This window comes from Staurois parvus, unplaced genomic scaffold (assembly GCF_062004578.1).
Source record: "Staurois parvus isolate SC_StPar_1 unplaced genomic scaffold, SC_StPar_1.0 ptg000186l, whole genome shotgun sequence".
Lineage (NCBI taxonomy): Eukaryota > Metazoa > Chordata > Amphibia > Anura > Ranidae > Staurois > Staurois parvus.
Genome location: NW_028317982.1, coordinates 4,552,370 through 4,577,359, shown reverse-complemented (window position 1 = coordinate 4,577,359; position 24,990 = coordinate 4,552,370).

Below are 24,990 nucleotides of genomic sequence, written 5' to 3'. Positions count from 1 at the left end.
TTTGTGAGTTTCCTCCTCTGTGAAAAAAAGGCGGTGGTGGCAGTGTGAAGGGTTAATTGCGTAATTAACCTGACCCAGTAACAATCGCTCTCAGGCGGCTGGCACATAGATTGTGGTCCAGTGAGCTGGAAAATCTCTGTGCAGGGGGCAGCTGAGAGTGGCATTGTTATGCAAGTGGCAGCGCGGTTTTAGATTGGCTAGTCCTTGGGTCACAAGTTGGTGAGAAGGACTGGGTCTGACACCGCGCCCATCACACCTCCTCCCTTCCTCAGCACTACAAGTCTGTGTGGACCCTTGTAACAAGGGCTGTGGTAATTACTCTGGACTGGAGTGGGGGCAGGAAATAAATTTCCTCAATAAGAACTATTCTATTGTAAGACATTTCCATGCAAAAACCATTTAAAAATATAACATGGATTTTTTGGGGGACAAAAAGGATATATACACTCATCGACCACTTTATTAGGCAATTAGTTCAATTGCTCGGTAACACAAATTGCTAATCAGCCAATCACATGGCAGCAACTCAATGCATTTAGGCATGTAGATGTGGTGAAGACGGCTTGCTGAAGTTCAAACCGAGCATCAGAATGGGGAAAAAAGGGGATTTAAGTAACTATGAACATGGCATGGATGTTGGTGCCAGATGGGCTGGTCTGAGTATTTAAAAAAATGCTGATCTACTGGGATCAAAACCATCTCTAGGGTTTACAGAGAATGGCTTGAAAAAGAGAAAATATCCAGTGAGTGGCAATTGTGTGGACGAAAATGCCTTGTTTATGTCAGAGGTCAAAGGAGAATGGGCAAACTGGTTGCTGCGAAGTTCAGATGATAGGTTTAGAATTTTGCATAAACAACATGAAAGCATGGATCCATCCTGCCTTGTATCAATGGTTCAGATTGGTGGTATAAGGGTTTGGAGGATATTTTCTTGGCATTAGCAAGATGTACCCAATAAAGTGACTGGAGAGCGTATGTTATTTGCTATATCTCCAACAATTCACTAGCTTCATTTCCATTTAACCTGAATCTACATCTCCACGATTGAATCTACATCTTTGCAATTGAATCTGCAGCCCCTCAATTACTCTACAGCTCCTCAATTGAACCTGCAGCCCCCAACTGAATCTACAGCTCCACAATTGAATGAAACAGTGAAGTAGCGAGCGAGTGACCAGATATGATTATTGCACTACATCCCTTAAAATTGCAAATAATCAATAGAGAAGATGGAACTTTCAGGGTGCATAGACATGAATACCACACAGTAAAAGTTAAATAATTTTTTTTCGTATTTTGGTAAAAAAAACACAAGAAAGGAAAAAATACAAAAAAGCTCATGGAGCTGGAAGAAAATGACCTAAAAAATCTTAATTGGCCTACACGTCCAAAACAGTTGTAGAGAATATAATGGGCATCAGATATCATCTGTTAAATGCTTTAGGATATATACTGCTAATCACCAGTGCACACTGAGTATCTTGGAGGCTGTTTTGGATCTGAACGGAGCTAATATCGTCTGGACTTTTGTCCTTTGCTGATATCTGGTGGTGGAATTGAAAATTGATCCTCAATTAAAATCCATTTTCCCTACATTTTCCTTGCTACTTAAATTGCAATATTTAACAGATGGATATATGATGCCCATTATATCTTTCAACCTAATCCCATTATGCTTGGATGGATATTTCATGCCCATTATATTCTTCAACCTTATTTGAACATTATAGGCCGATTAGACCTCTAGACAGAACATATTTCTATATTTATCTGCAATTTCTATAGATGGATGTTTGATGTCCATTGTTTCCACTCTTATGGTTGTGAACATATAGGTCATATAGATCTTTGTTAGGTGATACCTATATATCCTAAAGCATTTAACAGATGATATCTGATGCCCATTATATTCTCTACAACTCTTTTGGACGTGTAGGCCAATTAAGATTTTTTAGGTCATTTTCTTCTAGCTCCGTGAGCTTTCACATCCAGGACTGCCTTAGCGGTAGAAATTTTCTAAAAAAATCTCCCCTGAAGAAGCCCGTGAGGGCGAAACATGTGGGGAGTATACTACATTTACCTAACCAAGTTTGAATCTCAGTTGGTATTCTTAGAATTTAAATTGTTTTTATGTTTTTGTATTTTTGTATTTTTCTTGTGTTTTTTTTACCAAAATACGAAATAAAAATTATTTAACTTTTAATGTGTGGTATTCATGTCTATGCACCCTAAAAGTCAAATCTTCTCTATTGATTATCCACAATTGAATGTACTGGCCCACAAATGAATCTTCAGCCTCCAACTGAATCTTCAGTTCCACAGTTGAATCTGCAGCCTCAAACGGCATCTACAGCCCCACAATTGAATGTAAAGGCCCACAACTGAATCTGCAACCCCCCAATTAATCTACAACTCCTAAATCTACAGCCCCACAATTGAATCTGCAGCCCCACAATTAATCTACAACTCCACAATCTACATCCCCATAATTGAATGTACAGCCCCCTACTGAATCTACAGCCCCCAACTAAATCTACAGCCCCACAATTGAATGAACAGACTCCCAACTGAATCTACAGCCCCCAACTATTCACAAAACAATCTGCAGCCCCCAACTAAATCTATGGCCCCACAATTGAATGTACAGACTCCCAACTGAATCTACAGCCCCACAATTGAATCTACAGCCCCAAAATTGAATGTACAGACCCACAACTGATTCTACAGCCCTACAATTGAATCTGCAGCCCCAATTGGATCTACAGCTCCACAATTGAATCTGCAGCCCCCCAAATAACCTACAACTCCACAATCTACAGCCCCACAATTGAATGTATAGACCCACAACTGAATATACAGCTCCTCAATTTAATTTACAGTCCCACAACCGAATCTACAGCTTCACAATTGAATCTGCAGCCCTCAAATTAATCTATAACCCCACAATTGATTCTACAGCCTCCGACCAAATCTACAGCCCCACAATTGAATTTACAGACCCACAACTGAATCTGCAGTCCCCAAATTTTTTTTCCTTTTTTTTATGGTTGAACTGGATGGACTTTTGTCTTTTTTCAGCCAGACTAACTATGTAACTATGTAACAAGTGAATCTACAGCCCCACAATTGAATGTATAGACCCACAACTAAATATACAGCTCCTCAATTAAATGTACAGACCCACAACCAAATCTACAGCCCCACAATTAAATGTACAGACCCACAACTGAATCTACAATCCCCAAATTAATCTACAGCCCAACAATTGAATCTGCAGCCCCCAAATTAATCTACAGCTCCAAAAATTGAATCTGCAGCCCCCAAATTAATCTACAGCTCTACAATTGAATCTGCAGCCTCCAACTGAATCTACAGCCCCATGATTGAATTTACAGACTCACAACTGAATCTACAGCTCCACAATTAAATCTGCAGCTCCACGATTGAAGAAAGTGACCAACCAGAGGTTTTTCACATTTCTGATGACAATTTCTTTAATGTGATTCTTTATACGCTGCTTATGATATTTCCATATCCATGCTATTTAGGTCACACATTTTCTATTGCATAACACAAATTTGTGCAGGACAATAACATTTTTTAAAAAAGTGAACGAAAGGTCATCTTTTATTCAGACAAATATTAAAACCACTTTGGAACAACAAACAGTCATACCTTCAGCAAATATTATACCAACATTCTGTTCCCATGAACAGTCAATGGCACGTTTATCCTCCATATGATTGAAGCACTGATGTGTTTATATAATTTCAGACTTACTCGTCAAGTGGCATTATAGTGGCAAGAATTAAAAATCAATAGACAAATAATTCTGATGAAAGTGCCTCTTGCATGGGAACGTTGCTGGCAGCCTTTTCCCAGCTGTGTGAACATGTCCAAACTGCCTGGTCTGGTTTATGGATGTTCAGTATCAAGGGGAAAAAACAGACTCATTCAACAATACTGTAAAAATAATACATTAAACATGTCAAAAAAAAAGTTTACTTCCAGGATTTCCCAAACTGAGATACGTTATTGGACATGTTACACCTATACACTGTGAGAGAAAAAAATCTGATCAAAAGTTGTACGTTTAAAGTGTAACTATGGGCAAAATAAAAAAATGACATATATGATGCAGTCTGCCACTAGCATAACCCCAACAGCTTCTGATTGTAACAGAGTTTTGTTAATTATCCTACTATTATTATTATTATACAGTGTTTATATAGCGCCAAAAAGTTTGCTCAGCGCTGTACAATATAGTGGGGGACAGTACATGAGACAATGCAGTAACAAAACAATATACGAGGGGTTCGAGGGCCCTGCTCTTTCGAGCAATCTAGGAGGGAGGGGACCTACTAGATCCATTATAGTTTTATTTCTGTAGCGCTACCCCGCAGGAGCAGCTGGTAGATTTGGGTCCTCTGCTCTTGTCCATCCCTATGTGAGGTCTCAACCTCACTGACACCACCAGTATACCTTTCTGAAAACCTCAGCAGACACACAAGAATTAGACACAACTCAACAAAAAGAATAACAAACTGTATTGGCAGGTTAAGGTAATTTAAGAAACACAGAATATATTGTCACATTAAAGTCAACCAGCATGAACACAATAATGAATGCAAAATTACCTTCACCAAGTCTCTTACATGGGCTTCAGAATTCAGCATATACTGTGACCCCAAAGGCATAAACAGTGGCTCTCCACATGAGATGAATCACGCCAAGTGACCAACAAAGTAGCAACTTTGAACAACTATGTCACTTGACAGCTCTCAAACAAAGGGGCTAGGTTTAAGCCTAAGAGATAAAGATTTCAAGATGAACACAAACCTGCCATCAGGATAAAGTGTTCTGAGTATAGTCTTTGAGGTGAATCTTCTGCTGACTATGTGGGGGCCCTTTGGAGACATTGGAATGCAGGGAAATAAGGGTATGTCTATAGACTGGTGTTAAAGTATTGCACCTGAGAAGTTGGTACGCTGGTGTTCAGCCCAAGCCCACATACTGTTCAGGAGCACGAATGTTGGTCCTCTCCTGCACATCCTCCTGTCCATGGCACACATTAAATCTGTCACACCCGGAGTAACCACACATAAGCCCATGTTTTACATGTAGTCTAGACAGAAGCTGCAGTCCAACTGATCACCCTGGATCCAAGAGACACGTGGTCACCTGGTGCATGACACATGAGGGGGTTTTATCTGACTGTCAGGTGGGGGACCCCTTTTCTCAACTACCACCCAATCAAGAACCAGTAAAGCTTGCTTCAATAAAGTACACAACTCTTCACCCCAGGCATTGGCTATATTTACCACTTTACCCTAATAGACCATCACACAGAAGCTGTCTGTTGCAGTAAAATGATATTATTTGTTAGCACAGCAAGCAGGTGATATTAACTTCCCAAATGATGGTGACATAGAACACATCTCTTACATCATTGCATCTTGTAAACAGTAGTCAAACATGGTGGTACTCATGACCAGATAACTGTCCATATTCCAAGTTTCTGTTAGGTAAGGGCAAAGTCTTCCACAGCCCCTCCACCAAAGGAGAGAGTACAGTAGAAGCCCCTCCCACCTTATAAGGGGCACCCACATGACCACCCCAGCTCCCTAGGGGGAGCAACTTTCCATAAAGGTAAACCTTACTGAACATTTGTCCCAGACCACAGGTAACTGCTGGATGTCTAGATACATGCAAATACATTCCTACAGCTCCTATCAGCCTGTCATTCAGTTTGTACAGCCCCAGAGGCGGCTACTGATCAGAACGCTTGAGATCCCAGCCACGTGTATCCACAATATACCAATTTTAGATGTGTGAATGAGGCCTTAGGCTGATATGCAGTTTTACATAGACTTTATGAAAGTGAAATTCAAATAAAGTTTAGCTAAAACAGTTACAGCAATGGGTTTTCTTTTAAGGAAAAAAAAGGTTTAAACAACAGTAATAAAAGGTGCAGAGTTATTTGGTGTTTATATATATATATATATATATATATATATATATATATTTGTTCACAATTACATGCTGACAATGCCGAGCAGCAAACGTTACTGTACATTAGAAAGGGTTGGGGCAAACCATATCACTGCATACAATAGTGATTTTCCACATGGTTTGTTAAGGTTTATTTTTCTTTTGCTGACACGGCTCATTCACTCCCAGCAGTGTTGTTTTTTGGCCCAAACCCTTGCTGGACAACTTGGTCACCATGTACATGGGGAGAATTATAAACCAGGCTTGTAAAAAAAATGCATATATTGAATACCATTGTTACATGTACTTATCAGAATTTTTGGAGTTGCATGTTTGTTTTTTACTTTCGAACCCCAATCAACTCATTTGTAAAATATTTATTAAGCTCTACTGCTTTTTCACAGAATTAAAAAAAATATTGACGAATCAATTAACTTCCCTTATAATCTTTTCCATTTTGTAATGGTCCAAAAATATTTTCATTTTAACCCTTATTAAAAAAATGTTATCCACTCTGAACATTATTGAATCCATTATTTTCCTTTTGGGTACAAACAGGTTTCTGAGTTCATTTTTGGAAGTTTATTCATTGGTTGTTTTGGGATATTGCACTGTTAAATTAGCAAAAAAAAAACAAGAAAAAGAGAAAAGCAAGGAAATCCTTTATTAAATGACGCAAAGATAAAACAAAATATATTGCACTCACATTTATGTGAAGTCACACAGGCACTGCATTGAAGTTACACCGACCAGGAGGAAAAAGACACTCCAGAGGGGATGGATAGAGCTGAAGGAAGACTACCCTTCAGTACACTTGCCCCATCTTGCGTAAGTCACCTGGATGCCGGGTAAACTCCCGCCACAATCTAGATAACAAACACCTTCCTAGGAGCAGAGCACAGTGGAGCCACACTTTCGATATAGACATCCACATAGGTATTCACACCTATGCGATCCGATTCTGCACATCGAACCACGTTTTGCAGACCGATTTCAGGGTGTTGTTTAATTTAACATACACACCCACAGCGGTTCACATGAACGGGGTGCGATTCTAAAGCGGTTCGGAATTTGCACAGAAAACGCAAATTCTGGACCGCATCAGTGTGATTGAACAAGCTGAGGTGATAAGTTGATTGCCTGCCACGCATAAGTGCACCAGATTCTGAGTGAACCAGCTTTAGTAAATCTCTCCCAGGTTGTCATTACAATGCATTTTGGGAGCACGTCCCCCTTTATAAAATCTCCCTGTTCATTTTTTATATATAAGTTAAGGTACAACTCACTCTGCCCCCCCCAAAAAAAAATACAACCAGATAACCAAAAAAAAAAAACATTTTACAAATTGTTGACATTTTGGAATTTTGGTGTGTCACGTATGATTTAAAGTGTATGTCATGGTAAAAATCTCTCTTCCCTGTTAGTGTTACTTGGCGATCGCCGGATGCCGATGGAGAATCTCTAGCTGGGACCCGGTGATTGACATCCATAGCCGCCAATAGAAGCGTGGTTAGGGCTGCACGCCCCCTACCCAGAAATGCAAGTCTTGTATACTTTACACAGCGCTTCTGCCCTGTAGTAGTATTTCTGCTATAGGGTGGGGGGAAAGAGGTTAAAGGGGAACTAAACTGGATCTGAGCACCACAAATGGAAAATGCCATTTAATTCATTTTTAGGCCTCGTACACACAGGACGTTTTTTCAGCTGCTCTTAGGGGTGTCCGATGCTTTTTTTCCTGCCTCTTATTGCCCCTGCATGTTATCCTGCGTCCATGCACACATAGTCTTTTAGAGGAGTTCAGAGACAGAAAAAATCTCACTGCCAGGGTGTCCAGGAGCAGCAGTGTTTTGGCACAAAAAATGCTTGATGTCTGTAAACGTGCCTAAATGTGCCGAAGCGCTAGGTGCATTTAGTACTTAAGCATTCATTCATTTCAATGGCCAGAATAAATTATTATTCTGGGCAATGAAATAAATTACCGCCCAAGTGCTTAACGCGCTTAAACGTGCTTAAACATGTTACACACTTTTACAAGCATCAGGCATTTTTTTCAATCAAAACGCTCCTGTCAAGAGGAAAGGATTCTAGGAGAGTAAGCAAAACATCCTGTGTGCATGAGGCCTTAAAGTGTTACTAAACCCACGACAGTAAAATCAGCCTGCATATGCAGTAAAGCATGCTTGTTATACTCACTGTGAAACCTAAGGGGTTAATCCTCTGCATTGTGTAAAAAGGCTGTTAGATCATTTCTTCTCTGCCCCTCCTCTTGTTGAAATGACCACCTGATACAGACTGAATCCATAGTCACATGCACATGCTCAGTTTGGTGTGTATTGCTAGAGAGGTTTTTTGTTTTGTTTTTTGTGTGAAGGTGCATGTGATCAGCACAGGGCCAATCAGCACTGTCCAGACAGAGGTCAGGGGTTTCACATACTCCTAGAGCAGAAATAAAGCTCCTCCTACAAGCTTTAACCAGTGCTCAGCTGAAGTCACAAGACTGCTCTAACTGCTGATGAGAAAAGGTATTTAGCAGTTTATATTTACTAAAATAATTGCATTTCTATGTTCTGTGTACTGTGGGAGACCAGATATAGTGAATGCAGGGTCCTGGGTTTAGTAAGACTTTAAGGGCCAGTTTACACCACAATTTCCAGATGTGTTTCTGCACTTTGATGCATTTTTGATGTGTTCCAGTTCATTTTTATGTGCACTTAATTTTATATATATGTAGTATCACTATAATATTCAAAGCAAGTTCACTCGTCCATCCATGTCTCCATGCTTTATTTATTTGAGAGGTCACTTTGAAAAACACCCTCCCTAGCATTTCTAGCTAAGGCCATTTTGAGTGAAGGCAGATGATTTATGTAGCATTTACTTCCTAGAATCCACCTGCCCTTAGCTCAGGTGTGCAGGTAGAAATATGTGCTGTCAGGAAACTAGTGCAGCTAATACTAGTTCAATTTAAAAATTTTAAAAGTGACATTCACTAAATTCACTAAAATCGCATAGTAAAACATTACTGTATCAAACCATTTCACATACATTTTGTCCCGAGTGCTTTGTTCTGTGACCTGCCTGCATTTTTACCGTTCTTTCTGCCTGGAAACTGAGAAATGTCCATGCGATAGTAAATTAGAACCACTTGCAGAATTGAATGATAATGATTTGTGAGGAAATTCGTCATCAGACACTGAAAACAATTTTGCAACTTTGCTTAGTGATGTGCGAACTTGGCGCTATATTTCAAATTTCAGTGTTTTTGGTTTGATTATATTATTGAATTAAATGTATTATTATTATATTATTATTTTTTATGATTATTTATTAAATTATAATTTATGATTTCATGTTTCAAATTTTATCATACCCGGGATGTTTACTAGACTCTTGTTCGGACAGATTTCAGTGAGTTATTCTTAAGAATTACAGGACTACAATAAAAAAAATACATATTTCCATGCAAAAAAATTTACCGCATTGAGCACAGAAATATGGACATAATCAGACCGCTAGGGAGGTTAAAGGAGACACTGTTGTGTCCTAATTGCTGGATGTTCTTCAGCTTCCTGTGGCCCGTGTTCCTGTGTTCCTGTTTGTACTGACTGATCATCCCTTGCTGACCCGGCTTGTTCCTGACCTTGCTCAATGGATTCTGCATTCTGACCTCAACTTGTCTTAGACTACCCTTTGCCTAATCTTCTGGTGCTGACCTCGGCTTGCCTCTGACCATTCTCTGTCTGATCTCCTGATGCTGACCTCGGCTTGCCTCTGACCATTCCTTGCCTGATCTCCTGGTGCTGACCTCGGCTTGCCTCTGACCATTCTCTGCCTAATCTCCAGGTGCTGACCTCGGCTTGCCTCTGACCATTCTCTGTCTGATCTCCTGATGCTGACCTCGGCTTGCCTCTGACCATTCTCTGTCTGATCTCCTGGTGCTGACCTCGGCTTGCCTCTGACCATTCTCTGCCTGATCTCCTGGTGCTGACCTCGGCTTGCCTCTGACCATTCTCTGCCTGATCTCCTGGTGCTGACTTCGGCTTGCCTCTGACCATTCTCTGCCTGATCTCCTGGTGCTGACCTCGGCTTGCCTCTGGCCATTCTCTGTCTGATCTCCTGGTGCTGACCTCGGCTTGCCTCTGACTATTCTCTGCCTGATCTCCTGGTGCTGACCTCGGCTTGCCTCTGACTATTCTCTGCCTGATCTCCTGATGCTGACCTCAGCTTGCTACTGGACCTCACTCTGCTTGATCTCCTGGTGCTATCCCTGTATGACCCTGGCTCACATTGACTACTTCCCTGACTGTAGCAGTCACCAGCTATCAAGCTATTGGCACCTGTGCTTCTTTGAGCCTTGTACCTCTGTCATCACATTTAGGGGTGCTCGGACCCGAGCCGCAAGGGAAGCCCTCTCGTCAACTCGGCCTCCAACCAAGGTACGTCACATGTGCTTAGCTGAGAAAGCTCCTGTCTGGTACCAGGTTGAGGCTAAGCTGACGAGAGGACTTTCCCTTACATCTCCTACCGTTTCTCCTGGAGGTTATGACAGGATATAACAGGGCACAGATTGGCATGAGTGCCTTGTAGGAGATCCAGAGCCAGAAGAACCTTGCAGCAGTTGCTGAGCAGCAGGCAGACTGATGAGCTGGTCGATGCAAAGACACAGTAGCAAGTGCAGAATAGCAGGCAGATATAAGATTCTCTGACAGATGTGGAGGAACAGTAGCAGGTGCAGAACAGCAGGCACCAAGCAACAGTGCTGTAACTAGGGTTGGTGCACCCGGTGCGGTAAAACACGTGCCACCCCCCAATGTTTTACCACACTACCATGTTTTACCACACTGTCGCTGCTCTCCCCTCTAGCTTGCCACAGTGCTCTGTCCTGCTGCTGTGGAGTGACAGCAAGAGCAGGACAGAGCAGTAGACACTGGGCAGGCTAGCGCATCTGGTGTCACCCACACCCAGGGCTTTTTTTTCGAAAATAGGTGCAGGAACTCAACCACGCCCCCACCACAACCCCCCAAGAGTGTGATATGAAAAGGGTGTAGAACAGGGAGTGCACTATGTACAATTTGCAGTTCTCAGGAGTGCGTTACTTACAGATTGCAGGACTCAGGAGTGTGCTACGTACAAATTGCAGGACTAAGGATTGCACCTTTTACAGATTGCAGGACTCAGGAGTGTGCTACGTACAAATTGCAGGATTAAGGATTGCACCTTTTACAGATTGCAGGACTCAGGTGTGCGCTATGTGCAGGGTGCAGGTGTGCACTATGTACAGGGGCAGGACTCGGGAGTGTGCTATGTACAGATTGCAGGCCTCAGGAGTGCACTATGTACAGGGGCCGGACTCAGGAGTGTGCCACATACAGGTTGCAGGACTCAGGTGTGTACTATGTACAGGGGCAGGACTCTGGAGTGTTCTATGTATAGGTTACAGGACTCATGTGTGCAGTATGTACAGGGGCGGGACTCGGGAGTGTGCTATGTACAGATTGCAGGACTCAGGAGTGCACTATATACAGGGGCCGGACTCAGGAGTGTGCCATATACAGGTTGCAGGACTCAGGTGTGCACTATGTACAGGGGCAGGACTCTGGAGTGTTCTATGTTCAGAAGTGCGCTATGTACGGTGGTAAGGGTTCGGAAGTGCGCTAGGTATGGTGGGAAGGGTTCAGAAGTGCGCTATGTACGGTGGGAAGGGTTCAGAAGTGCGCTATGTACAGTGGGAAGGGTTCAGAAGTGCTCTATGTACGGTGGGAAGGGTTCAGAAGTGCGCTATGTACGGTGGGAAGGGTTCAGAAGTGCGCTGTGTACGGTGGGAAGGGTTCAGAAGTGCACTATGTACGGTGGGAAGGGTTCAGAAGTGCGCTATGTACGGTGGGAAGGGTTCAGAAGTGCTCTATGTACGGTGGGAAGGGTTCAGAAGTGCGCTATGTACGGTGGGAAGGGTTCAGAAGTGCGCTATGTACGGTGGGAAGGGTTCAGAAGTGGGCTATGTACGGTGGGAAGGGTTCAGAAGTGCGCTCTGTACGGTGGGAAGGGTTCAGAAGTGCGCTATGTACAGTGGGAAGGGTTCAGAAGTGTGCTATGTACGAGGATCGTCAGCATGCAACCTATATGGGTTGACACCGGACCCGCTCCAAGAAAAGGTAAATTGTAAAGAAAGCCGACGATCCCCTCAGGATGGATCGGATCCATCCTGCGGGGATTGTTGGCTTGCTTTACAACTTACCTTTTTGTGGAGCGGGTCCAGTGTCACCCCCTGCGGTTGGTGTCACCCGGTGCAGACTGCAGCCCCCGCACCTGCCTCGGAACACTACTGGCACTATGTACAGGGGGCAGGGTTTAGAAGTGCGCTATGTACAGTGGGAAGGGTTCAGAAGTGTGCTATGTACTTTGGGAAGGGTTTAGAAGTGCGCTATGTACGGTGGGAAGGGTTCAGAAGTGCGCTATGTACGGTGGGAAGGGTTCAGAAGTGCTCTATGTACAGTGGGAAGGGTTCGGAAGTGCTCTATGTACGGTGGGAAGGGTTCAGAAGTGCGCTATGTACGGTGGGAAGGGTTCGGAAGTGCGCTAGGTACAGTGGAAAGGGTTCAGAAGTGCTCTATGTACGGTGGGAAGGGTTCGGAAGTGCTCTATGTATGGTGGGAAGGGTTCAGAAGTGCTCTATGTACGGTGGGAAGGGTTCGGAAGTGCTCTATGTACGGTGGGAAGGGTTCAGAAGTGCTCTATGTACGGTGGGAATGGTTCGGAAGTGCGCTATGTACAGTGGGAAGGGTTCAGAAGTGTGCTATGTACGGTGGGAAGGGTTCGGAAGTGCGCTATGTACGGTGGGAAGGGTTCGGAAGTGCGCTATGTACGGTGGGAAGGGTCCGGAAGTGCGCTATGTACGGTGGGAAGGGTTCAGAAGTGCGCTATGTACGGTGGAAGGGTTCAGAAGTGCGCCATGTACGGTGGGAAAGGGTTCAGAAGTGAGCTATGTACGGTGGGAAGGGTTCAGAAGTGCGCCATGTACGGTGGGAAGGGTTCAGAAGTGCTCTATGTATGGTGGGAAGGGTTCAGAAGTGCGCCATGTACGGTGGGAAGGGTTCAGAAGTGCGCTATGTACGGTGGGAAGGGTTCAGAAGTGCGCCATGTACGGTGGGAAGGGTTCAGAAGTGCGCTATGTACGGTGGGAAGGGTTCAGAAGTACGCTATGTACGGTGGGAAGGGTTCAGAAGTGCGCTATGTACGGTGGGAAGGGTTCAGAAGTGCTCTATGTACAGTGGGAAGGGTTCAGAAGTGCTTTATGTACAGGGTGAAATGCTGAATAATTTGCTAAATACAGGGTGCAGAGTTAGGTATTGCATGCTTCACAAGCCACAAGAGAGGAGAGAGGGCCTGCTGCCAAAGTGCAGCTACAACTTACAGAGGGTGTGCAGTGTCCCCACATGGGCTTCAGAAGGAGCTGCTGCTGGGACAGTAGAGCAACTGTGCTCATCCCCCACCCCTCACTCCTCTGTGTAGGGTAGGGTCAAGTAGTGTCAAGACAAGCCAGGTAGTACAGGATCAAGTCACAAATGGTAGAAGCTGAGGACCACTCAGCAATCCTCTTGTCTCTGGAGCCACTGTAAAAAGGAACGTTCACTCACGCTAATGCACATGCGCTCACATATGCGAGTTAGGGTAAGTCTAGTTGTCACCCTAGAACAACCATGCATATGATTTCCCTTACAGCTCCTCCTGCCATTCTCCATATGAAAGAAAAAAATGCCCATGCAGACACTTGGGATGTATGACATAAGTTTGACCTAGAAACCAGGAAGCAACTTAAGAAATGTAAAAAAAAAGCTTTTAAATGAGTAAATACTGTATAATATGTCTGCTGTCTATTTACTATCTATTTAGTGTTGATTGAGAAAGTTTAGTTCCACTTTAAAGACTCTGCAACCACAGAAAAATACCCATTGATCTTCAACAAAACTAAGTCCACTGCATTTTTGTGGGCTGAAAGGTGTCTGACATGCCAGGTTTTCTTTTGCTAAACTACTCCAACCCTCCCAGTCTCCTCATCTGCACAACAAAGACTTTAATCATTCTGTAGTCCCAAGATGAGATCCAGGAAGGATAACTACTCTGCTTGTAAAAACACAGGAATTGTGCACAATACACAAGGCAGATCCAAATTTCTGGCATGTTCAATAGGTATTTTATTTTATCCCTTTATTAAACGCACACAACAAAAAAACGTTCAATGATTTACAGACCACAATGGAGCAAATAAGTGAAGTTCATGGTAAGAGTTTGCATACATCTTACTTAAACTCTGACAAATAGCCTCAAGGTTACAACAGTTAGTATTCCCTTGCCCCTGGTTGGCTGAAATGTAAGCAAAATATAAGTCATTTGGGACTAATAATGGTCTAAGACATTTGGTTGATAATGGTAATTTACTCAGAACGTGCTAAATGTGCTACTTTTATTGAAAGTTATCCTTTTTCTTCCTGTTAAGTAACTTTTAAGGAACAATCTTGCAGATGCAGTGTAACTTCCATTAGCAAAATTAATCTAGCCCTGTGACTTTTATGAGGTGATTTTTATTTTTTAATTTTTGTGAGAGAGTATTTGGCTATGACCTTAAGAGGGAACAATCTTATAAAATAGTCACGACATCATACATTTAGTTAATGATCTGCTATGTGGGAGGCAAGGATTAACTTAAAAGGGAACTCTAGTCTGGAAAAATGTCAGCATCAACGGTGAAGGTAGGAGAGTGAGAGCGTATGTGTGTGTGTGTGTATGGGTTCACATAAGGGCTTATTTTAACCACTTGCCTACTGGGCACTTTTATCCCCTTTCTGCCCAGGCCAATTTTCAGCAGTCATGCAAAACTGAAATAAAATTTTTATCATTTTTTCACAGAAATAGAGCTTTCTTTTGGTGGTATTTAATCACCACTGGCTTTTTTATTATTTGCACTATAAATTAAAAAAGAACGAAAATTTTGACAAAAAAAAGTTTTCTATCTTTAACATTTTGCAAACAGGTAATTTTTCTTCTTCACTAATGTGCGTTGATGAGGAGACACTGATGGTCTAGGAGTTGTCTTTTTGAGATTTATTGCTTTAAGAATTTGAAAGAGTTGAGGAATTGGGACATGGGATACTCTAATTACCAAACAACAGGGGACAATCTTCTCCCAAAATAAATGTGAATACTGAGCAATCTATTCTTTCACAGCTGAAGACCAAAGGGGCAAAACACACTGGAACCCAGTGCTATCTTCAAGACACTACACACAGGGATCACTTTTAGCGTCTTTACTCACAAGTCTCCAGGACTGCTGCCTCCTTCCAGCTTCCTCCGAATACCACTCTGTGAGGGAGACAATCTTGCTCCAGACCAGATACCTTGAAGAAAGCTTGCAGCCAGATCCAGTGTGCTTCGAGGTCCCAGCACTGTAGCTCCTGAAACCTTGTAGAACTGCAAAACAGTCCATTAGCTACCTCAGGGGCAACAGCCCTCCAAGGCTGATAACTATTCTTCCTTGGTAAAGACCATCTCTCCAGGGCTTCAGACTATTTATCAGCCCCCCAACATCCATCTGGGTGCACGCCCCCAGGAATTGTCTAGTCCAGTCTTCTTTAGTTTTGTTGAAAGACTTTAAGCGAAGTAGTTCTTCTGAGAAATTTATACAGTCATTCTCTTCTAGTTTCTTGTTGGAGAACCTCTCCTCTCTTCAGAGGAGAATCCTCTGAACTTTGGTCAAGTAGTTCCCCATCTAAGGGGCACATACCTTTTGGCCTCTGCTAGTCTTTCATGGGAGGATTGTACTGTGAGCTGAGCAGAAGATCTGTTCCTGAAGTTTGCAACATGGAGAAGTGTCCTCCTGCATATATTTGTTGACTCTGGAGTATCCCATATCATCCAAAATCCCATCCCATCCCAAGTTATTCAGCAACAAATATCTTAAAATACATCCCCTAGACTGATCATTGAGTGAAGAATGAGTGAAATGCTGCCCTATACTTGCCTGCCTCTGCAATAACTTTGGGAAAGAACCAGTTAACTTGAGCAGCTCCTTCAAGGTTAGCACTACACTAAATTTACATAGCAAACTAGCTAGAAGGCTGCTGCATCAAGATGAAAGTGTCCTGCAAAAGAAGAGGTCTTATACTCATTACTCCAGGGGCTAGTGTTCTCTACTTTCGCTGTGTTCCATTGCTGCAGCCTCTACAAATGTCTTCAGTACTTGACATTTCCAGGAGTGTCGGAAGCTTGGGTCCCCCACAACATGCTGTAGTTAAGAACAAATATGCAACAGTAAACACTTCTGAGTGGCAAAGAAGGTAAAATAACTGTCTTTTAACCAGCTCCTGCCTGTCCATGGTACATTCCCCCCGCCAATGCCTACCAAGCCCTTTGGAACCTGGTATGGATTTTAAGGGGAACCCCACACAAAAATTTAAAAAATAAAATGCCTGGGGTCCCACCCAAAATCCATACCAGACCCTTAGGTCCAGTATGGTTTTATAGGGCTACCGCACACCGTTTTTTTTTAAATGGCATGGGGTCCCTCCCAAAATTCATACCAGACCCTTATGAGAGCATGTTGCCCGACAGGTTAGGTAAGGGGGGGAGGCAAACTCTCCCTTCCCCCCGAACCATACTAGGCCACATGCCCCAGATTTCAGACCCCCCATATATGAATGAGTACCCCTACTCATTCACCAAAAAGTGCTTAAAGAGTTAATAAAAACACACACACATACACACAGTTTTTGACCAGCCCTTTATTAAAAAACATAAAAACGTCAACCTGAACAAGCAAAAAAAATCCAGCCGCCTGCCAAACATGACTGTTCCTATCCAGGGATGCAGCCACCTGACAAGTAAACATACGGGTGGAGATTACCCAGTGATGTCACCATCCCCGCCCTGCCCCGCCCCCATGTCTACCTGTCATTGGGTGAGTTTCATTACTGAATGACAGGTAAACATGGGGGCAAGGTTACCCGGTGAAGTTACCGGGTGACTTGCCCCATAATGATACTCGTCTAATGAGAGGTAGACACTGGGTCACTGGGTAAGCTCTGCCCCTATGCTTACGTGTCAGATGGCCCTGGATGGGAGCAGTCATGTTTGGCAGGTGGCATTTTTTTTTCCATTTGGGTCAGCAGTTTTATGGGGTGGGGGTTTACAAAGGACTTGTCAAAAACTGTGCTCATGTTTATACTAAGTTTGACCTTTTTTGGTGAATGAGTACTCTATATTCATTCACATGGGGGGGGGGCAGGATCTGAAGGCCAGTGCCCAGGGTTGTGGGGAAGAGGTTCCTGCCCCCCTGCCCCAATGCACCCCTCATGTTGAGAACAAGGCCTGGCATTTTGAGGGTCTCAAGAAATTAGACAGAGCGGCAGTACATCAGGATTGATTGATTTTCAAATATACTGTATATACCATAGTTTGTGGATGCTATAAATTTCACAGAAACCAATTATACACTTACTGGGATTTTTTTTTTTACTAAAGTCATGTAACAAAAAACACTTTGGTCTAAATTTATGAAGAAATTAGATTTTATTGGATATGTTTTATAAGAGAAAGTAGAAAATACAGTTATTGTTTAATTTGTTCCCCAAAAATGTCAGCCTTTTTTCATTTATATATCAAAAAATAGAAAAAAATCCAGTGGTGATCAAAAACCACAAAAAGAAAGCTTTAATTGTGTGAAAAAAATGCATACATTTAATTAGGTTACAGTGTTGCATGACTGCGCAATTGCCAGTTAAAGTAGCGCGGTGCTACTTTAGAAAAAATGGCCTGGCCATGAATGGTGTAAAACCTTCCAGAGGTCAAGTGGTTAATTGCCAACCGAATAATGTGCTGAACAATCGTAGACACATTTAAGAAAAACTAAACTGTGAACATGCTTGGCACTGATGGAAATGTTGGTGGTTCTAGAGAGCCAATATTTTTCTATTCATTTTCAGAGTCATCATCCTGTATTACCTTAAGATCATTTTGTCATTCTCTCCACCTAAAAGTATGGGGTTACATTTCAGCATCTCAAAAAAAAATCAATAAAATATTTTTGAGTAGCTAAAAAAATCAATAAAATACTTTGAAAAAGAAACAAAAATCCTAAAAGAATTTTGATTGGTATGTTTAGGGCTTAAAAGGGAAAAATATCTGTTCTCTTACATTTGCGCACACGTGCACGCGCGCACACACACACACACTTAATTCTTCTCATTAGATGAAGTAGAAACAGTCAGCATGTTTAATGAGAGACAAGGATTCATTTGTAGGAATGTGATCTCTTGTCAATAACTCCTAACATAACCGTCATAACAGATGAACTGAGAGTTCAGTAAGAGGAGGAGACAGCAGGTGAAATGAGAAACTCCTAAAGGACTTCACAGTGCAGCCTCATGCAATTTTAAGATTTTTTTTTACCTTCTATTGTCAAGCTGTATTTCTTCCATCCTTACTGAGAGCCACAGTGTCTGTTATCTTTTTTCTCATTACACGACAGATACAAAATGAACAGTAAAGCAACACAAATGATGCTTTGTCTCAGAGCACTGCAAACTTTAAAAAGAATAAAAACACAATCAGTCATGCTGCTGAAAGAAGCCAGCAAAGTGCCTTATTTCACAATGAGCATCCTGAAGGATTCCAGGTTTTCAAAAGAAGAAAAAAAATCATTTATAAAGAATACAGTGAGAAAAATAATTGTTACAAAAAAAAAATGATCATTTTTGGTCAGTGTAGGCTTTATATTTCTGGAGTGACAATGCTAATGCTGCATTGAACACAGGTACTACGGGCTGCGTTTAATAAAAGGCAGGTAATTGTTATAAAACATGATGAAGTACCTCTCCATTTTCAGATCTGTAACAGGAAACTCTTAATAAGAAAGACCTTGCAGTATGATCTATAAATAATACTTTATTTCAACTGAACTACAGGCAGATATAAAAGACATACAATTGAACGGAACTATGCATTCATTAATACATCTTTTTTTCCTTTCTTTTTTAATCTTTAGTTAGCTATTTATCTAGACTTCAGCCTATGTGCAGTTTAAAAAAAAAATCATGAGATGACATGAAAACATACAGGCACTTTGTTATAGTGCATCTTTCCTTAAAAGAGAAATATGGGAAGAGCAAAAAACAATCATTTATACTGACCTAAAGTTGAATAAAAAGAGAATGGGTGACCATCGGGTGGTTGAAGGTCACACCCAAGAAAATGTCATACTGCCACATCCCAATTGAAGAATTATTATTCTTTATATGACCTAGATGGCTGCAGAACAGATCTCAACTGCAGCTGTCCCTCGCCGCCTCCACACTGAGAACTGCAATCAATGACTGCTGATCAATTATCGGTCTTCAGTGAGCCGTTGACTGTCAGTCACCACCTCTCTTCTCTGCCCCTCCAGTGCTCACTAGAACACTGGTCTGTGGAGGGGGTGGGAGCAGTTGACTCAAGCTGTCTGAGGGTCACAGAGAGGCTGAGCTAGCTGCTGGTTCGGGCATCTATGTGGATCCCGTCTTTAACGGCTTCCATACAGGGCACTTTTACCCCCTTCCTGCCCAGGCCAATTTTCAGGTTTCAGCGCTCTCACACTTTGAATGACAATTGTGCAGTCATACAACATTGTACCCAAACTAAAATTTTATCCTTTTCTTCACACAACTAGAGATTTCTTTTGGTGGTATTTAATCACCGCTGGGGTTTTTATTTTTTGCTAAATTAACAAAAAAAGACCCAAAAGTTTGAAAAAAAACACGCTTTTCTTTGTTTCTGTTATACAATTTTGCAAATAAATAATTGTTCTTCATAAATTTAGGCCAAGATGTATTCTGCTACATGTCTTTGGTGAAAATAACCCAAATTAGGATGTATTATTTAGTCTGTAGGAAAGTTATAGAGTTCACAAACTATGGTATAGATCTGAAAATTGATCAATCCTGAAGTACTGACGGCCAATCTAATTTCTTGAGGTCCAAGAATGTCAGAACAGTACAGATATCCCCCAAATGACCCCTTTTTGCAAAGTAGACAGTCCGACGTATTTCATAACAGGCATGGTGAGTTTTTTGAAGTTGTAATTTTTTTGTCATAATTTTTTGGAAATGAAGAAATAAAAAAAAAAAAATTCACAATTTTTTTTACATACTGTCACCAGTGCAGTACAGCGTCATCATACAACTGGCATGGCAGTGATCAGGGACACTGACTGATGACAGTACGAAAAAAAAATTAATAATTTTGTTTTTTTTTTTAATTGTTTATTATTTTTTTTTTTTTTATTATTTTTTATTACATTTTGTTCTAAGATTTTTTTTTTCATATATTCATATTTCACTATGACCAAAGTAGTATAATGTTACCATAGTAACATTGTACTACTTTGGGAAAGTGATCAGTATTTTTTTTTTTTTTACACAATTTGCTTTTAGCAAAGAATTACTTTGCTATAAGCAAGCATTTACCTGAATGAAATCGATTCATTCAGGGGTTTTTTTTGTGCTTGGCTGTGATTTGGCCATGGCTAATCACATGACACAACTGGGCTGTGATTAGCCCAGCTTGTGCATGTGTTCCCTGTGACCATTCACAGCTAGACACAGTTGTATACAATGAATGATATGAAAGGAAGCCATCCATTGTATACAACTGTCATGTGACCTGCTGTGATTGGTCACAGCAGGTCACATGGTACTTGCAACGGGGCCGGTACACAGATCTGTCATCGCCCGTGTCCGAAGTACAGTAGAGAGGAGCCTGCGAAAATGATATCAGTCTGCTGCAGGGAAGAGAAAGCATTTCTTCAGTCTCTCTTCCCCCAATGATAACTCGGGCTATACATTATACAGTAGAAAAAATAATTATTTGATCCCCTGCAGATTTTGTAAGAATGCCCACTTACAAAGAAATGAAGGGTCTATAATTTTTATCATATGTGTATTTTAAATGATAGAGACAGAATAACAATCAAAAATCTGTTACATTCTCTTCTTTCCCCCCCTTCCTCTCCTCACTCCCTTTCCCCCCTTGAAACAGTAGTGGACCTAATCCCACATTTGATTCTACCTTCAGGGTGAGGCTCTGAGCACGTACATCACCCACGTCTCCACCTCCTTCGGGGAGGCATGGTGAGCCACTGGCCACCTTGCCTAATAATTACTTTTCTCTTCCATATTTAATGAGAAGACTAAGGAAACAGCAATCAGCAAATTTTGTGGAGAGAATTAGAGATGAAACAGGTGAAATGGTATATTCAACCACTGCAATAGCCAATGTATTTAAAAAATATTACAGTAGATTATATGACATAAAACCTAAGAATCTAAAAGAAAAAGAAGTAGAAAGAATAAGGAAAAGGAAGCTATTTTTTAAAAGAAGCTAGATTACATAAATTAGAGGAATAAAGTTCACTAGTCTTAGAAAAACTAATATCACAGGAAGAAATTCAAATAGCCTTAAAGAACACGATGGCAGGGAAGAGTCCTGGACCCGATGGGTATACAATAAGATATTATAGGAAATTTAAGGAACAATTAATCCTGAAAATATACACATACATGAATGCAATCGGAGAGGGGGTTGAGATGAGAAATGAGTCTTTAATGGCATATATTACAATTATCCCTAAAGAAGGGAAAGATGTGTCCCAGTGCACTAGTTATAGACCAATTTCACTACTGAATATGAATATGAAACTATATGCAAAAATATTAGCGACTAGGATGTAGGATCTAATGGCGGATTGGATACACTTAGATCAGGTGGGATTTGTTCCAGGAAGAGAAGGAAGGGACAATGGATTAGGATCATTGCTACTTTTGCAGAAGAGTAAAAAAGAGAAGTCGCCAGTGCTATTCTTGTCGATAGATGCTGAGAAAGCCTTCGACAGAGTAGACTGGGGATTTATGATGGATACATTAGAAGTAATGGGGATAGGACCTAGAATGATGCAGTGGAAAAAAAATTTGTATAGCTACCCATCAGCATCTGTAAAGATCAATGGCTCGCTGTCATCAGGGTTTAAAATGTATAATGGGACTAGGCAGGGATGCCCACTCTTGCCCCTGTTATTCGTATCATCCTTAGAGCCGTTATTAGCAATGGTCAGAAACAGCATAAATTTGAAAGGAATTTGAATTGGGGACGTGGAACATAAAGCTGCAGAGTATGCAGATGATATACTATTTTACATGGTAAACCCTAGGCCGGGTGTCGGCAACCCGCGGCTCCGGAGCCGCATGCGGCTCTTTTTCACCTTTCCTGCGGCTCCGGAGCACACTGCCCACCAGGTGACAGGCAATAGGGTCGCGGCTCTTTTAATGCAGCTCTTCTATGTGCCGGGCGCCCGCTCCCCTCCCTCCTCCAAACATTGGCTGTCAGGATGTAGGCGGGGCAGCGTGACGAACTCCTCTCCTCTCACAGTCCGCCCTGAAGACCAGAACGGTGCGGGAACACAGCTAGAGGAACGCGCGGAGCAAAGGTAAGTGAATTGACACAGGGGGAATGAATTACTATAGGGGGATAAATTACTATGGGGGATGTATTACTATGGGGGATGAATTACTATATGGGTGATGAATTACTATATGGGGGATGTATTACTATATGGGGGATGAATTACTATAGGGGGGATGAAATACTATAGGGGGGATGAATTACTATATGGGGGATGAATTACTATGGGGGATGTATTACTATATGGGGGATGAATTACTATGGGGGATGAATTACTATGGGGGATGAATTAATTACTATATGGGGGATGAATTACTATGGGGGATGAATTACTATATGGGGGATGAATTACTATATGGGGGATGTATTTTCAGTTTCAAAAATGTTTCTCTCAAAATAAATTTCAATCGTGGTTTTGGCGAGATTTGGCTCAGTTGAAAAAAAAGGTTGCCCACCACTGACCTAAGGCTATGATTGTGATTATGACGATACACTGTGGCCCTGGTTAACCCTTTGCTTACTGGGCCCTTAAACCCCCTTCATGACCAGAGCGCTTTTCGCAATATATGCAGTGTCGGATTTGTTTTAAATGTTGCAATGGTTTTGCGGCTCCCAGTCTTTTTTTCCCTCTCGGAAACGGGTCCAAGTGGCTCTTTATGTCTTAAAGGTTGCAGACCCCTGCCCTAGGCTAACATTACCAAACGTAATAAGAATATTAAAACATTATGGAGAACTATCAAACTTAAAAGTGAATCTTTCAAAGACAGAGATATTAAATATTAGTGTCCCAAAATTAGAGAAAATAGCATTACAAAATTAATTTCCTTTCACATGGAGGGAAAAAGAATTTAAATATTTAGGAATAAAGCTGACCTCGTCTCTTAAAAATATATATCAGGTAAATTACATCCCATTAATAAACAAGATAAAGAACGAATTGAGAGGACGTTCAAGAGGATCTTTCAAGTGGATAAGAAAAATAAACTTTGTGAAAATGGTGATAATACCAAAAATTTGGTATAAATTTAATATGCTCCCGATATATATACCAATGACATACTTTGGGATCTTAAAAAAAATTATATTAAGATATATTTGGGCAGGTAAAAACCCGAGAGTAAAATATGATGTACTGTGCAAAGATAAATCAGATGGAGATTTTAATATGCCAGATTTTAAGAGATATTATTATTCGGTAATCTTACCACAGGTAGTAGATTGGGTATATAATGCACAAGGGAAAAGTTTGGTAAAAATAGAAAGCAAACTAACTAAGGCACTGTTAGATAAAATTATTTGGATTCCACAACAGTTTCAGGTCATTTTTCTAATAACATTAGTACATTAACACGGAACGTATTTAGAGTATGGGATGTGACTCATAAACAAATGGGCTGAGAATATAATTCACCATTAATACTACTTGTGGGAACAAGTTTTTTTGCACCACGGAAAGAGGATGTATGAGGAAAATGGATAACAGATGGAAGTGCATAGTTAAAGGGTATAATGAAGGAAGGGGAAATATGCTCTTTTCAAAAATTGAAGCCCCAAAAGGATTTATTTTATGTATTAGATGAGTGGCGATATTTTCAATTAAGCCATTTTGTAATGGCACTCCCACAACCAGTAAGGACAGTAAAGGACCTGCATCCATTTGAACAGATGCTGAGTGCGGGTACTTTACAGAAACACAGTATTTCTCGTATCTATAAAATATTTACTAAAATGTCCAGACCTACCTCTCCATTGTTTCTGGAGAAATGGGAGACAGAATTTGGAGCTCAATTAAACGAACAGCAAAAAAGGAAGATATTTAATTTAGCACACGGGGTGGTAGATATGAAAATTGTAGAAAATAACTATAAATGTCTGGTAAGATGGTACATTACACTTAGTGTGGCACATAAACAACAACCAAAGAACTCACCACTTTGTTGGAGAGAATGTGGGATAAAGGGAACCATGGCACATATATGGTGGGAATGCCATAAGATACAGGAGTTTTGGCAGGATATAATACAACAAATACAAGAGATCTCGGGAGTTAAAATCTCAAAAGACCCATGGGCTTGTTTATTTCATAACACTGAGTTAACAGTGAAACAGTATAAGAATAATGACTTTTCACTTTTTAAATGCAGCAAAGGGATTGATCCCAAAGTTCTGGCGGGCCTAGGAGATACCAATAGTAAAGGATTGGATATTTAGAGTAGAATATATTTATAGGATGGAGGAATTATACCACAGTGAAAAGAATAAAATGGAAATTGGAGGGAATGGTGTGAGTTTAAAATTTCAAAAAGATATGTAGAATGGATGGGAGTGTAAACAGAAAGATGATCCAGGAGCTGAGGTAGCAAAGGGATTAGGAAAAGACAAATAAGAAGAGAAGAGAGAGTGAGAATACATGCAACATTAAGGACCTGATGGAGAAGAGAAGGATATGAGAGGGTGAGGTGGGAAGAGGAGGGGAGGGGGATGGGACTAGAAGGGATCGTGGAGATAATGTATTGA